Source organism: Gopherus flavomarginatus, chromosome 7 (assembly GCF_025201925.1).
Source record: "Gopherus flavomarginatus isolate rGopFla2 chromosome 7, rGopFla2.mat.asm, whole genome shotgun sequence".
NCBI classification, from domain to species: Eukaryota; Metazoa; Chordata; order Testudines; family Testudinidae; genus Gopherus; species Gopherus flavomarginatus.
The window spans coordinates 98529168-98546632 of NC_066623.1; the positions used below are offsets into that span (position 1 = coordinate 98529168).

Here is a 17465-nt window from a genome sequence, read left to right on the forward strand (position 1 = left end):
GTGTCTCAAGAAAGAAAGAATGTCATGCAATATATAGTTTCGCAAGTAATGCAGAAATGGTTTGGATTGAAATAAAAGATAAAAAAGAGAAAAAGAATATTATAGACCATCTGTGTTAGATAAAAAAAGCAACCCAAAATATTTATGCAGATAAGGGAGCCTACAGAAAAGTTCAATATAGTCTATGGCAGATCACTTGGATATGGACTGAGATAGGCTACAGAGAGCTTTCTCTCACTTTCTCCCCACCTGCTTTTTATACTATGCAAGCTACAAAAGATTTCAGACCTTGGTGCTCTTACAGGTCATTACATTCAGCAGGGATGTAGGCTGGCCTATCAAAATCTCTCTTTCTTCTTTTATGCAGGTCTAGGGAACAATGTTCCACAAGGAAAGAAGAATCTGTACTAACCACCTCTCCTTGTTCCACAGATCTTTGCATCATCCACCTAAGCTGTGAGCTGCAGACGCAGACTGAATTCTTGACTAGCTGAGGAGTTACTCCATCCAAAAACAAGGCAGATGCTCTCCCATGCAGCTGTGGATTGGGAACCAAGTCCAATGTCGCAAGGCTAAATTAACACAAAATGTTTAAAAGGAAATACCTGGTGTTCTATCCAGAGGGAATTCTCTCTCTTCCCTTGGTCTAGTAGAAGGATTTCTGGTCATCATAATCATCATCACTTTTAGTCTTTTTTGGGCTGTCTTTCATTTGGTGACTGACACTTAAATCCATTTCTGCAGTCAGCTCAGGAGAGCCCACCCACTGTGGGAAGATACAGTACAACTTCCTAAGCGCACTCAGAGACCGAATGCGATACCATATCATTCTTAGCAAGACAAGCCACAGGCTTTGCAAGGTTGGGTATGGGGTGCACAAAGGGGCTAAGGGAGACCCTGGAAGTATGCATTATATTTCCATTTGCACTCCTGAATCATGGGACCCTCTACATTGGGGGAACCCGATCGGTTTGCTGCACTGATCCTAAGGCCAGGTGGCTACATAGTTCATTCATTGTTGAGCAGGATATATATTTTCCTGGAAGAAACACTTTTCCTATTCTATGTTCTCATGCACTAACAAAGCATGATGTAAGCATGTTAGAGACTCCATTTTGGAGGAGTAGTATCGTACATTAATGATACAGATGGGGAAAAATGGATCTCAAGACAGTAATAGAGGCACAGAAGTTAAATCAAATGAAAGAAATGAAACATTTTGCTGGAAAAAATAAAGACTGGTCTGTTATTTTGGCTACCCTCTTTTGTCATAGTATTCCAGTTCTCTGCTGGGGTAGTGGGAGGTCCTGCCAATTGCTTATGTGTACACTTAGTGGAGGTTTCAATAAACTTCATATAATCAATTAAAAAACATTTTGTATCCGAGTCATTTGGTTTGACCACACCAGAGTATGGTTAAGACCTGAGACCAAAAAAAGGCTGTGGAATGTTGGCCATTTCCTACAGCATTAAAGCATGGATACTCTGACAGGCTCACAGCGTATGTTTGCCAATTAGATGGGAATTAAGACTGGATTATATTAAATAGCTATTGGTTAATCGTGAGGCTTTAAAACAATGGGTAATAGATTAAATACAGACATTTGCAAGTGCCCCCTATTGTTTGAAAAGATGTTGATTTGCCTTTGGTTCCCTATATGGACACCAACTAAGAATGGTGCATTAATATTACTGATTAGACACCACATGGAAGGTAACCTGTGCTGGCCAGAATCTTCCCCCTGGACTGGTATTAAAAGCTATTTTTAAATAAGAATTTTGGGCTCTTTATTTAATTAATATTTACCATGCCATAGATTTGAGTTCACTGGGTCAGATATTCTGATCTCAGTTATACCAGTGTCAGTAACTCCACTAATGTAAATTACCATACTCAGGAGTTACACAGGGTAGCTGGCATCGTATGTGTATTCTGATAATATCCATTGGGCAATCTGAAACTAGTAGAGAGATGTGCATAGCCAATAAGCATTAATAGAAATTGCTGATGAATTTGTCTTGTCCGCTTGTTGAAATACCTAGAAAGACTTCACAGATCACGATGGAGGCTAAGACAGATAAAGAACACAAACATAGATGAGAGATACACAGAGAAGATGGATATCCACAGTCCTTCCCAACTCCCAGATATGCCACTTCAGTATTAGCTATGTTGTTTTCAGAATAAACACAGTCTCAATGTTGAGAACATTTGCAGCAGCACGAGCACAGTCTGATTTCCTTTTGTCATACAAATTATGTATCCGACTGGTGTACTTAAAGCTTTTGGACAGTTCATGTTCTACTGCTATTGCTACAATTCCAGATTCTTGACTCACTGAAAACAAACAAAACAAAACCAAAACCCTTACATTCTTCAGATGCCACAGTAATGGGCACAATCTAGAAAATACCCAGTACCACACAGCTATGTGGGTAAACCTGATGCATTCTAGTCTTCTCAATAGTGCAATGAATGTGTGGACTGTATAGTTTCAGAAAGAATCTGTGCTGTAGCACCTTTGTAGGCTCCTATTCACGAGTATCAGAACTAGCATTTTTTTGTGGCTAATGATTTTTTGTTCTCTGTAGCAGACCTCCTGTCCACCATGTCACAGTACCAGCCTAAGTAGTGTGCAGTGGGGGGGCATTAGTCAGATGATTCTTTGGCATACTCAACTGGCCCTTTATGAAGGTATGGCTACTTAAGCATAGGGAACATGCCAAAGTATTTTCCTTTATGAGGTGAGGGCTGGGGATCTCAGTTATGAGCTTCCTGGGAACCACAAAGGCCAGCACTGACCTTCAACATCCTCCCCCTCCATTCTATTCCATCAGCTGGTCCTGGCCCCGCTGCCTCTCTCAGAGTGTCAGTAAAGATTATGTAGCTACAGCACTTATTCTTCCCCTCTAGCAAGTTGCAGGAGGAGGACAGTGGAACTGGCAGGGACCAGCTATGGAGAGGAGACCAGAGAGAAGGATGGAGGGAGAAAAACAAGCCAGAGATATCCCAGCCACACTTCTAGGTCTTTTGAACATCATTGGCCAGATTAGGGCGGACATTGGGTACACAAGAGAGAAGAAAGTGACCACTGAGTGGGGGCTAATCTCAACCCCATCTCTTTACTACTGATGAGGGATCTGCCCCTTGCTGTCTCCTGGGACACTAGTCACCTCCCCAAAGATGGCAGGGAGGAGGTAAGGCCACAGTCCTGTCCACCTAACTCTCTATATTAGCAGAATGGACTATACAGGGGAGCATATGCCGCAACCCTGTATGGAGTATAGAAATGGGTGCATCCAAACTGTATGCTGGGCAGTTCCATGAGGCATGATTACTAGTGCTTCTGCTGCGGCGGTGAAATTTGGCACATTCCCAGTGCAGGGTTGTGGCTCAGAGGCCTATATATCACCCTCATTCTCTTCATTTTCTGAAAAGCTCAGGGAGAATTAGCTTTCTGAATAGTTTCTTTAAAAGTTTTTTTTTTTTTTTTGCTTTTTTTTTTTGGTTAAAATGTTGGAAGACAAATCCAATCCCCTACAGGCGTGTTGGATACTCTGTAACAGGTTTCTATGTCAGGAAAGGATGTGATTTGCAGTAAGACTGAGTGAGAGTGAACACAAAATTCATCAGGTTGCCAAAAGAAGTAAATCATCAGGCATGGGAATTGCCAGGACAAGCCAGACAATTGGGCACCAATGAGATTGATGGGCCCTGATATTCTACTTGTTGCATCATGTTGCGGGATAATCAGCACCGATGTGCTAGGGTAGAGGTTCTTAAACTGTCATCCATGAAGCACTTGCTAGTGGTCTGAGGAGAGCAGGTTGGTTATATGGTTGTAACTCTCCTCCAGGGGTTCAGCTGAGAGCAGACAGAAGAAGAGACGAAATGAAGAGGAAGCTTGGAAAGCATTAGCGGCTGCTTCCAAAAAGGTGCACACACTTACTGCACTGATGATAACTACACACATACACACACTTCCTGAATATTATTTTTCCTTGTAAGCAATTGTTGAGGACTAGTCATCACAGGGTTGATGTGTGATTGTCAACGGGAAGGAAGATGGCCCATATAACCTTCTCTCTTTTAAGATGCTTGGAAACTCAATGTTGTGAGAAAATGCTTCCTTAAACTATCTATAGCCTCAATCCATTTGATAGTCTCGTTAGAACTCCTGACAAGAGCTTTCAATACTGTGGGTTGAACTGTCTTTACCAAGGTGAAAATCCTATTGACTTCACTGGAAGTTTTGTTTTAGTAAAGACTGACAAAGGATTTGATCCCCAGTGTTGTCCTAAGGACCATGCTTTCAAATGAGTTGGGCACTGATTCAACAAAGTACTCAAGTGCTTTGCTCTATAGCAGGGGTGGGCAAACTTTTTTGATCCGAGGACCACATCTGGGTGGGGAAATTGCATGCAGAGGATTGGGAGGCGGGAGGGAGTGCGGTCTGTGGGAGTGGGTGTGGTGTGCAGGACAGGGCTCAGGGCAAGGGGTTGGGGCAGAGGAGGGGTGCAGGATATACAAGGGGGCTCAGGGAAGGGAGTTGGGGTGCAGCAGGGGTGTGGGGTGCAGCAGGGGGCTCAGGACAGGGGGTTGGGGTGCAGGAGAGGTGCAAGGTGCAGCAGGGGGATCAGGGCAGGGGGTTGGGGAGTGAGGTGCAACGGGGGCTCAAGGCGGGGGCTTGAGGTGCAGGAGGGGTGCTGGGTACGGCAGGGCATTGGGGTGCATGCAGGGGGCTAGGTGTGGTATGCAGGAGAGTTTGGGCTCTGGCCTGGTACCACTTACCTGGAGTGGCTCTCGGGTGGCAGTGCTGCATACCAGGGACAGAGCAGGCTTCCTGCCTGCCTGTCTTGGCCCTGCGCTGCTCCTGGAAGCAGCCAGCACCACGTTCCTGTGGCCCCTGTGGGAGGGAGGAGCAGAGGGCTTTGCTCACTGCCCTCACCTGCAGGTACCTCTCCTGCAGCTCCCATTGGCCGCAGTTCCCCGTTCTGGGCCAATGGGAGCTGCGGGAGGCGGTGCCTACAGGCAAGGGCAGTGCAGAGCCCTCTGCTTCCTCCCCCCACAGCTCATGGGCCGTAGTTTGCCCACCTCTACTCTACAGGGATATACTTAAGATCAGTGTGAGAGAGTGAGTTTTGATAAAGAATCAGAGAGTAAAGTTGGGCTGGTTGAAATTTTTCCATTTTTGAAAATTAGGTTTTCAACTGAGTGATTTTTTTCCACAAGTGTCTCCTTTTCATGGCAAATTCATATTTTTCATCAAAAATATTAAACACCCCAAATCAAATTTCAATATGGATATGCTGCTACAGTACCCATGGGAGATATATTTTGGGTACTGTAGCAGCTTCCATTCTCCACTATGGGCCAGGGTCCCTTGCCAACGTACACTTCACATGATGAGCCATGGCCAGTTACTCCCACAATGCACTGCCTCCCCTTTCCAAGAGTGGAAATCATGGTGCTATAGCAGGGTCAGTCACCTCCTGTGCACCCCCTCCTGGTTAGGGGTACCTCTGCAATGTCCTGATAATTTCTCCCTCAAAGCATTCTTAAACAATTTCCACACGGGCTTTTTTTGTCTATTCATCACTCCTTCTCAGGGCCCACCCAAGTGTGTTCACATAAAGCTCCAAAATAAAACTCAGTCCTAAAACAAAGTCCCTCAGCTTTATGCTCTTGTCAGATTTCCTGCCTGTAGTCTCAAAAGGGAAACTCCATGTCTTTCTGCTGGAGCCTGCTCACTCGTAGCAGTCTCCAATTCATCCTACTCCCAAGATTTCCTGCATTGGGGGGCCTTTTGAGATTTGGTAAGCCATACCCAGACCCTCCTTGGCTGGAGCCTCTGGTTTCTGGGTCCTGGTCTACACTACAAAGTTAGGATGGCCTAACCACATCACTTATGGCTGTGAAAAATTTCATTCTGTGCAGTGTTGTTAAGCCAGCCTAAGCCACAGTGTAGACACTGCTAGGTTGCAGGGGAGGGATAGCTCAGTGGTTTGAGCATTAGCCTGCTAAACCCAGGGTTGTGAGCTCAATTCTTGAGGAGACCATTTAGGGTCTGGGGCAAAAATCTGTCTGGGGATTGGTCCTGCTTTGAGCAGGGGGTTGGACTAGATGACCTCCTGAGGTCCCTTCCAACCTTAATATTCTGTGATGCAAGAATTCTTTTATTGGCCTAGGTATCACCTCTCAGAGAGGTAGATTTACTACTGCAGTGGAAGAAGTCCTTCCATCGCTGTAGCAAGCACCTGGGCTTTCCCCTTCACTGCAGCCACTGGCTGCCTTTTATAAGAAATTATCTGATCCAACCCAGCTGTACCTCTTTAGTAATCAGGATTGAATCACCCCAAGCCCTCCAGCTCTTAAGGGCAAGCCCCCCATTACAGTACATTGTGGGAGATATAGTCTGACCAAGAAGCCCAACTAATAGAGGAGAATGGGAGCATGAAGCACCAGAATTATAATTCCCCCACAATGGCAGCATTTCTGAATCAATTTTTTTCATTTTCTGCCAAAATATTTAGGTAGAATTTTCCATTAATGACATTTCTGATCATCTCTCAAGTAAAAAGTTGAGATAAACTGGAGAATGCTTAGAAGTGTTGCCTATACACCAGCACATCAGCCCATCCCTGCTAGTGCACTGTAAAGCAGCCTAATAGAGGTTGGTGAAAGTGACTAAATCATAATGTGTAGCAGCAGCATTCTGGTCGCTTTCCGAGACCAAGACTAGAAGCCTCTGAAGTCCCATGAATGAACATTGCTAATCAGTTGAGAATGTTCAGACTTCAGCCCCACAAGGTGGTGAATCAGAGTGCATAAAAAGACCTACAGAGATCGGAACAAGTAAATGATGCACCAACACAAAGCTACCACAGGGCAAAGCTGGTGCCTATTGCTTGGAGGTTGTGACACTAAGCACCTCGCCTTCACACCCGACACGCTATTGTCATAATCTTTATACAAAATATGCTTTGTGACGTGTCCTTTGAAAACTAAACTCACTGATCATTAACATTTTTGTGTGATGTATGTCGGTAGTTATTAGGATGTATGCTGGAAATATTACTAAAGGGTGCTTAAACCAGGCATGTTAGGGGGAGTTGGTAAAGAGGTCTGCCTTAGGCAAAGGAATGTGTATTTGCTTCTCTGACAAGTCTGGCAAAGACCATGAAGGTCCATTTTTACATATTAGATGAACAAAGCTATTAAGCTGACAAGTGGTGGAAGAAAGAGCATGGAACTTCCTTCATCACTAGACTCCATGTTATTTTACTCACAGCTTGAATAAACTTTACTTCATGGGGTAAAAGTGCTAAGCAATTGAATCAACTGATTATATACAATATTACTGTATTATAACCCAGTGAGGTGAGGGTTTTTTTCTGGGAGCTAATGACACACTGGTGACTAATGGCATTATAAAACGTATGTATTAACACTATTCAAGGAAAAAAATGATACTTAATATTATACTTTAGATTCTGTGGCCAAACGGAGAAACAGATTCCACCTCAGATAAAATAGAAGGCAGCTATTTACCTGTTTCCTCTGCAAATTAAGCATGGCAGAATAAAACAATGGAAGCCAAATTTTCATACAAGGAGGTGGGAAGCCCACAGGAAAGGAAAAATAGTATGAGGTCATCCTGCCCCTTGAAACAAAGTCATTGAACTTTGAAAGATATCAGCAAAGACAGAAGCCATCTTTGGTGTCCATCACTAGAAAGACAGAACTCCTGAAAACTGAGAAAGATGGGTCTTTCAACCAATGGGGGTGTGTGTTGAAGTCTCTGGAAACTGAATCTAAGCAAGAAATCATCTAGAATATCTGTACTTTACCAGATTAAATTTTAGATGCATGTTTTTGACTTTATTTGCTTATAATCCTTTCTAATTTAATTCCTTTACTTGGCATCACTTAACTTATGTCCTATTGTTAATAAATTTATTTTATTTGTACTATAAACCAACTCAGGGCTATGTTTAAAGATATATTTGCCTCTGTTAAGTTAATCAGCTGTAATGTGCTTTTGTTTCTTTACAAGAACAACCTTATTATTTATCTGAACTGTCCAGGAGAGGGCTGGATGTTGCAGAGCACATGATTTGGGGAAAATCTGGGACTGGGAATGTGTTGGAGTCACCTTGCTGGTACCAAGGCTGGTGGAATCCAGAGTGTAGCTATGGACAGGCTCCTGGGGTCAGAGCTGCTGAACCAGGGCTGTGTAGCACACAGACACTTCAGAGTGTGCCCTGCACACTTGTAGGCTGGCTGTGAGCATCCCAGGCTGGGCCTTACAGCAGCAAGGTATTGGGAGTAACTCTGGGTTGCATAGTAAGTGGTGACACAAGCCATTACTGGTCTGGATTGCACCCAAACCCTGTAACGGAGGCAGGGCCGTCCTGGGGGGTGCAGGGGGAGGATGGGACAGACAGTGGGGGGGGCTGGGGTGGAAGTGACATCACTTCCAGGACCAACTGCACTGGGGGCAGATAGGGGAGGCAGTGCCTCCCCAAACAGCCAGTTTGGCCCGCGACCACACTCCGCTCCCCAGGATCCCACTTTGGTGGCACCACTGGGCTCTAGGGGGCTGGGGCCATGCCATCCACCTTCCCAGAGCCAAGGAGGCTGCGACGGCACCATATGCTCTCCCTCCTGGCACTCCAGGACTGGGGATGCTGAGGCGTCAGGCGTTTTCCTTTGGGTGGAAGGGGCAGGGCTGCGGATAGCCTCCCCCGGCCAGTGGCACTAGCCAATTGTACCAGCCTGTGGGGCCCCCCAAAGCATGGGGCCCGGAGAGGTTATCCCAATTCACTGTCCCCTAGGGACAGCTCTGAACACAGGGACACTAAATAAATGTATTCGCTTCACCAAAAACCTCAATGGGGAAAAATGTAACATTTTACAAGTTTGCTCAAATAGTTGGGATGAGGTTTTTTGGGTTTTTTTGCTATTGGCTATGGTTATTGATCATGGTCATCATCAATGCACCTGTAAACCCACCCCCCATGGTCTACTCCAGGATTGTCCAATTGGGTCTCAAGTCTCCCGCAGTCACTGGTCTCTGGACAGGGGCTTTTGTCCCACTCCCTTCCTACTGTGTAGTTTTGGAGCTGCACAGCTCCCTGCCTTACAATGGGACATCCCCAGCAAGCCAGTCTGCCTAATACCAGCCCCCATGCTTTGCTCTCTCTGCTGGCGATACACTGTTCATAGCCCTCACAGTTACAAGTTACCACGCAGTGCTTCCTCAGCAAGCACCTTTATTCTTAAGGTAAAAACATTACAAAGAAAATATATTAAAACAATAAGCAGATTTAAACACATAGTACACAGACCAGAAGTCACCCATCAGTCTTATGGGGCCCTGGGGCAGAAGATCCTATCTCAGGGATCAGCAGCCTTTGGCATGCGGTCCACCAGGGAAAGCCGCGGGTGGGCTGGGCTGTTTACCTGCAGCGTCTGCAGGTTCGGCTAATCATAGCTGTCACTGGCTGTGGTTTGCCGTCCCAGGCCAATGGAGGCTGCGGGAAGCAGTGCTGGCCAAGGAATGTGATGGCCACCACTTCCCGCAGCCCCCATTGGCCTGGGACGGCGAACCACGGCCAGCGGGAGCTACGATCGGCCGAACCTGCAGACACTGCAGGTAAACAAACCGTCCTGTCCCATCAGTGGCTTTCCCTGGTTGGCAGTGTGCCAAACGTTGCTGATCCCTGTCCTATCTGTTTGCTGGATCAGAAAGAAAGCCCTGAGTCAATTTAATCAAGCTTCTTCAGATCAAAAGCCCTTTCTTTGTTTCTTGTTTTCTCAAAAAGATCAGTTTGAGCCAGTACTTGCCAACCACCCTAGTGGAAGGTATCTCTCTGGAAGTATTTATAACCTAAGTGATTCACCTTAATCATGCACCAGATTTCAGTTCCAGGAAGAAATGTGGCAACGTTTCCCCTGTGGTGTAGTGTACAATCCCTGGTCGACAGTGATGCTTAATTCATTCAGAAATGTAATATGGTAGGGTCCCCAAAGATTTTGCACATGTTTACAATATTTGTCACAAGTATGATTATTATTGTTTTGGTTTTAGGTTATATAACTTTACTGTTTTAAGTTCAGCAGTCGAATGTACCGGGGTTAAGTGCTTTTTAAAAGCAAGGCCTAGGTGTATTATTATGGATCAAAGGCCAGAGCCTGAACTTAACAGAGCTGCAGAAAGAGGCCACTATTGCTGCATAAGCTGCAGAGATTCGTCTTGTGATGCATGAAGGAACATTGCTCTAGAAATTACAAAATAGAATTTCAGCAGAGGGTATAGAGGTGCCCTGAGGAGTTGCAGTGAAACTAACCAACCTTTCAGCACTTTGAACTGCCACACCACCGGGTGTAGTGACCCTGTTAGAGCTCACATACCAAGTAAAACCCATCAGGATCAGTTCTTGTATGGAAAACCTCCAAGGAGATACCCTACCTTTTGAGAGACTGCAGAACCAATGTGCCTTAGTGCAGGGTTAGAAGGCGATATGCTGCTGCCCTTTTTTTTTTGGGAGGGGAGGTCAGATGAGATGAAGAACTTAGGCAAGGACCACTAAGAATTGTTAAAGATCCTATGGCCCTTTTTGTAAGAGTAGGGTTATCAACACTTGTGCTCTGGCCAAATGTTAACACAAGTAATTATGCGCCACTTTCCTAAATTCCTCTGGCAGTCAATTTTTCTTCATTTTCTGTGTTAAAAACTGTTGTGTCCCATTAATTAGCTGCTGCATTCCACCTCAAACATGGCTGTATTCCAGTGCTGGTGGAGTTTTTCCTTTTTTCCCCTTTATATATCCCTTTGTCTACCTGACAGGTGTGTTGAGGCTTAATTAGCTAATTTTTGTAAAATATTTTAAGAACTTCAGCTGTAAGATGCTATAGAAATGCAAAGTATTATTTAACAATTGGCAGAATGCATGCAGTTCCCATTTCAAGGCAGGTAGCACCATTATAAATAATGAGCACAAAAAGTTCACTGTTATCTAATGCATTTAAAAACCTCCAAGAAAGTGTTTAAAAATCTTGGTGGCCTCATTAGGCTTGGCAATTCTTGTTTGTAATTACTGGGCTTGAATGTTAGAGCCATATGCAGGCAGCACCATTTATATCCCAAGATGTGTGGAGATACGGAGGGCAGAACGTGATCTTCAGTGTTTGGCCAGTACAGCACTGACTTTGCTTGCTGATGTTAAATGGTTACTGGTGAAATGGACAGTGCTGATTTCAAATTAGAAGAGACCAAGTGATTATGATGGACATCTGGGAATAGTTATTTTCCATCTGGGGATATTAAAAACAGCTGGGGTTTGGTGAGGGAAGAAGAATGGGCTAAGCCTGTTTAGTGAAATGCATATTGGGCACTAAGGAAGTAAGGGGCACTGCCTCCAATCTGGGAAAATATTGGCTCTCTGCTTTCCAAGTGCTGACACCTGAAAAACTGTTTTCAAACTCCTTATCAAGGAACTGCTGGATTATGATTGGAAAAGACTATTTAAAAGATGACCTGAAAAAGAACTTTCTAAAAATTAGATTTGCGCCTTCTTTGCTTTTTCATAAGAGATTAAAGCCTGAAAGTCATGGTCTTCATCATTTCCTGTATGTTTTCTACCTTATAAAAACACAGGAAAAGTCAAGTCTGGTCCTCCCTGGTTTTCCTGAAGTATGTACCAGATACTTCAACATGTGTACATTGTGACCACTTCTTAATTAAAAGAACACCATGTTTAATCTTTAACAGATTTCCTCCATCTAAACTGCTAGTTAGACACTGAAGTTAAACAGACTTTAACAAGAACATCACAAAAATAAAATGTTTTAAACAGTTCCATGAAAAAAACTTTTCCCTTCTCAATTACTTATTGATCACTTTCTTAGCTCTTCTGATATCATTTCACTAATTCCACAGAGAGCCTAGCCAAGGTACTTACATAACCCTCATCACCATGGGCTATGAGCCCCTCACAACCTTTAATGTCTGTCTCCTCACAACACCCTTGTGAAGTAGGGAAGTACTATCATCCCCATTTTACAGATGGGGAAGGGAAGCACAGAGAGACTGAGAGGCATTGGCTTAGAAATGTAAAAAATAAGTCTGAAAATCATGTGACCTTGTTATGAAAGCAAATATTAGCACAGGAACAACTGTCTTGCTAGAGAAAATGCTTGGAAATTTGTTTTTGTCATTTGGATTTGACATAAGAAAAACATAAATGTTGAAAAATAGTGTGTTCAGTATCTGTCCTGGTTTTGTGTATCAGTCTGGAATGAGCACACTGGCATCATGTTCCAGCTTGTCCAAATAAAATAATCTTGCTGTTTTATTTAGATTCCTTTGGTGAAGTTCTAAGGGTGGCACAGGTACTGGCTTATTTTTAATCCTCTTTCAGAGAAAGGTCTTTTCATAGCTCCTCCTGCCTGTTATGAACTTACATGGGCATAGAACAAGCACTTGCAAAAAGTCTTGAAGTCTCCCTCTTTCCAAAAGTCTTGGGAGAAGTCTGGGCTTCTTAACCCTTTGGAGTTGAATAGGATGCAGAGGTGAAATCATCAAATCAATTTGACCTCTGGTGACTCTCAGGCTTGCCAAGTCATTGATGTTTCTGCCAAACCAGTTCAGCTCACCTCTGACCCTGTTCTTATTCTATAAACGAGCACTGTTTGCTTCTGGAACATTCACCTTTAATCAGTGCAGAGCTAATTTGCTTTTTAATCATGAGCATAATGAACTGGTTTATGTTTCTCAGAGAGAGCAATCTGATCGGATGACAATCAAAATAGAGTGGTTCCAGTGTTTCGTATCCAGTCCAGTCCCTTTACAGAACTGCATCACAGAAACAACTGTTGCAGACATTGTCCCTGGGAAAAAGCAGCATTTATCTCTATCTATATCTCAGAAACAGGAAAAAGTACTTCAAGGGAGTATTTTCCTCCAATAACCCTAGAGAGAGACCTCAGACTCTTCCTGTAAGATAACAAGACTCCCATAAGATAGTAGGAGTCTGTAGGAAAAATGCCTTACATGGGATACCTACTGTGACAAGACACCTTCTTCATCTCACCAGATTTAGTACTTCCATCTCTGGCTCAGTGGGCCTGGGGTAATCAGCCCTACTCACCACATGATTTGTCATCCCCCTTCTGTGCACCCTTAGTCATACTTTGAAGATAGGCCTGAAGGTTGGCCAAAGGGTTGATCCTCCCACAAACAAAAGGAAACAGTCCCCTGAACAAAGGAAGCCCAGCAGGGTACCTTTCACTGCCTTCTCCCTGGAGCTGGGTGTCACCCTGTTGGTTGCCCTGGGGTGTCAGTCTGTCCCACAGCGGGCCTCAGGTTTGGCAGTTTCCCCCATGGCAAGGAGCCCAGCCTTCTACTCTGGATAAGCTTGTTTCCCTACCACCACTAGCCTAGGAACAGCTCTTCCTTCCTTCCTTCACCAGAGGATGGGTTTTTAAAGGCCTCAGACAGGCCTTAATTGGAATCAGGTGTCCCTCATTAACCTGAGGTAACCCCTTCTCAGCTAGTCAGGAAGAGGGCCTTTAACATTCTGGGGCTAATGTATCTGCCTTCGAGCACCCTCTTGCACCCCACAGGCTGTGGGAGGATCCTTTAGCAGTGGGCGGGCAGAACCCAATAAGAGCACCCTCTTGCAGCCTTCTAGCCTGACTTTGTCACACTACCCAGACAAATGGGAATGCTCACCTTGGCCTGTGCACAGATCCTCTCTGTAACTTATATTAGAAGGGTTTCTTAATGGTGAAATCCTGCTCTCATCCCGCAGAGGCACAAACAGCCCTTGACGCAGGTGAATCCACATAGTTCCACTGTGCAAGATGGTGGAACGGGAACCTACAAACGCAGACGCTGCATGTGTTCCATAGTAGCTTTCTCCACTGCAATGTGCAAGAGTGGTTGGGGGAGGGAGGGGTGATAAAAAGATTCAGGCATTCATTGGTCAAAATCTACCCCACCCCTAAGGAAGTCATAGACATTATCCAGTGCTGAGGCTTCAGAAACAAGCTGCAGAGCAGTTCTGCTAGTGCTTTACAGGCAGGGAGGAGGATCCCCACTCTTCCAATCCTGCAGAGAAACTCTAGGCACAACTCTTGCTTTAGCCCTCAGGAAGTAATCAATCTCCTGGTGAACGTACATTGTGCAGTAATGGTGAAGTTTCCTTGTTCAATTTATCTGAGCAATGGTCTCGCACATCTGCTGTTTCAATCAGTAAAGAATATGACTCTCACCTGCCATACAGATAGAATATAAAGATCCAGGACTCAGTTCAGTCTTGCTGGCACATTGCACCTCCACCCACGAAGGAGTCACTCTGGGGGTGCAGAAGTAATGTTTGTATCCCTACCTGTCCTTGGGGATCACCCAAAGGAGGACATTTTAAATTTACAACTGGGGATCTGTAGAAGCTTCACCAAGGTAAGCTGTCTGGGTGATGAACTGACTCACTGCACCCCTTCATCTCCCTGGCCAGGCCCTTTTCTGGACAGAGCCACCCACTTGTGGGTGGGTTTTGGCCAACAATAGGCCCTGCAGCAGAGTGAGGGTTTGGCCACAATCTCACTCCAGAGGAATGTGCTAATACCACAGGCACTTTGACCTGGATGACACTAGTAGAAACTAGTGCCACTGAGGGCTGAATTGAGCCCCTGACTGCAATTTTTGTGAATAAATTTTTCATTTTCTCTCCTGTGTGCCGGAAGAGATGCATGGCAGGGTGTGTGGGGTCACCTCCCCAGATTTGCTGCTTGGCTTGTACTGAGCATGCTTGGTAACACTGCTGAAGCCGGCTATCCAGACATGCCAAACCCACAAAAAATATGCAAAAATTGGGCTTGCTTTTGGATTAATTGTTTTGTGAGTTGCTTATGGCTAGTTTTTTGCTTGTAGCTCATTTGGCTTGTAGCTTGTTGCTTTTTTTTTGACTCCTGGCAAGCAGGGGCAAGGTGGGGAGAGAGTCAGGGGTGTACAGCGGGCCCACCACAGTCCCAGACTGCATGCCGGGGGGATCTAGTCACATAGAGTGTTGGGGTTCTTAGGGACTGGCTGGTTTTGAAATGGGATTAGCTTGATTTTTGGCTTATTGTGAAAATCGGGGTGCTTATTTACCACATGAAAGTTGGCAACTGTGCAGCTAGCCTTACTCTGCTCCTCCACTGTTGGCAGGCATGGGTCATCTCTGCTCCCTACTTTTTAAATTTGGTTGTGGACACTTCTTCTTCCCTCCCCCAAAGGTAGGGAAAGGGGATTCTGTCACTGGAAACTTTTTCCCCAGCTAAACTACACCTTTAACACCAGTGATTTATCTATTAAACTCAGACAAAAGGTGAGAAACAACAGTTAAAGTTTCTTTGAGGGAAAGGAGTCAATCAGGCTGAAAACCACAAGTGGATCTAGCTTTAGTTTAGAATTGCATTTGCAGTGGCTCTTGCTAAAGGACATATTTGCTTTCTCAACAGCATCACCTTGAAAATGTAACTATACCATCTGCTTACGTTAACTCTCCAGTAAGGGGAATGGAGACAGTTCACATCTCTTCTGTTGTTGTATCAGCCAACAGAGGTAGATGTTCAACAAGACAGTAGTCCAGTGATTTGAAAGGACTCTGACAGGTCCCAGCTTTTTCATATTGTGATCCAAAGTCTCTTCCCATTTGCACCAGTGGTTAATCCCTTTTAAGTGTATGGGGCTGCATCAGTATGAAAGGAGAATTTATCTGTATGTATCTTTAATTATAATCTATGAGTGACTGACTCAGTATTGCCAACTCTTGTGATTTTATTGCGAGCCTAGCAATTTTGGGATGTTTCTTTAACTGTCCCATAAAAATGTGAAAGGCTGCCAACACATGAATTTTCCCTTATTCAAAATGGCTAAAATAGGACTGAAGCAAGCAAGATGGCCGCCATTTCCCTACAGCCTACCTGCATATAGTCATGAAACTAATAAAGTTGACTGCCACCTCTCACTCTCACTGAGACTGAACCCATGCCCACAGACAAATGGCTGCTGCTCTGTGGTTCAGGGGGGCTGGACAGGACACAGGGACTGTGAGGAGCAGCAGAGGAATACATCACTGGCAAAGCAGGAGGCAGAATTAGGGAGTTCAGCAGGAATTTGGTGGCAGAAGGGATGCTAAGGATGTGTGCACAGAGGACAGTGATGAGTGGGAGATGGAGGATAGCTTACCCAGCCTGGCTGTAGAAACATAGAAGAGCAGGACTGGAAGGGACCTCAATAGGTCATCAGATCTAGTCCCCTGCACCCAATGCAGGACTAAGTAATAACTAGACCATTCCTGACAGGTGTTTGTCTAACCTGTTCTTAAAAAGCTCCAGTGGTGGAGATTCGACAACCTCCCTAGGCAATTTATTCCAGCTCTTAACCACCCTGACAGTTAGGAAGTTTTTCGTAATGTCCAACCTAAACATCCCTTGCTGCAATTTAAACCGTTTGTTTTCTGTCCTATCCTCAGTAGTTAAAGAGAACAATTTTTCACTCTCGTTCTTGTGACAACTTACTTGTAAAGTGTTATCTCTTCTCTCAGTCCTCTCTTCTCCTGACTAAAGAAATCCAATTTTTCCAATCTTTCCTCATAGGTCATGTTTTCTAGAGCCTTAATCATTTTTGTTGCTCTCTTTTGGACTTTCTCCAATTTGCCCGCATCTTTCCTGAAAAGTGGTGCCAAGAACTGGACACAGTACTCTAGCTGATGCATTATTAGCATGGAGTAGAGTGGAAAAATTACCTCTCATGTCTTGCTTACAACACTCCTGCTGATACACCGTAGAATAACGTTTGCTTTTTTTGCAACAGTTGTTACACGGTTGACTCATATTTAGCTTTTGATCCACTATGACCCTCAGCTCCCTTTTTGCAGTACTTCTTCCTGCTCAGTCATTTCCATTTTGTATGTACGCAACTGATTGTTCCTTCCTAAGTGGAGTACTTTGCATTCATCCTTACTGAATTTCATCTGATTTACGTCAGAGCAATTTGTCCAGAGCATTCTGAATTTTAATCCTATTCTCCAAAGCACTTGCAACACTTCCCAGCTTGGTATTGGCCACAACTTTATAAGTGTACTCTCTATGCCATTATCTAAATCATTGATGAAGATAGTGAACAGAACTGGACCCAGGACTGATTTCTGCAGGATCCCACTTGATATGTCCTTCCAGCTTGTTACCTTCTATGTCTCTAGCTAATTTAATCTCATTTTATGCCTTGGCCTTTCTAATTTTGTTCCTACCTATCTGCGTTGTTTTTTATATTCATCCTTCATAATTTGACCTAGTTTCCATTTTTTGTAGAACTCTTTCTTGAGTTTCAGATCTGCTGGTAAAGTCAGGATGGTCTCTTGTCATACTTCCACACATTGGGATAATTTGCTCTTGTGCTCCAAATAATGTCTCT

The 17465-nt window shown here is 44.4% G+C and overlaps 1 protein-coding gene across 1 annotated transcript in view; it reads right to left on the minus strand.

Moving 5' to 3' along the window:
* Positions 1-692: 692 nt before the first annotated feature.
* The window catches only part of UBE2U (ubiquitin conjugating enzyme E2 U), a 72479-nt gene continuing 55706 nt past the window's right edge, over positions 693-17465 (minus strand). The window contains exon 12 of the transcript XR_007775436.1: positions 693-766. The gene's annotated coding sequence lies outside the window, so the exon portion shown is untranslated. The remainder of the gene's footprint in view (positions 767-17465) is intronic.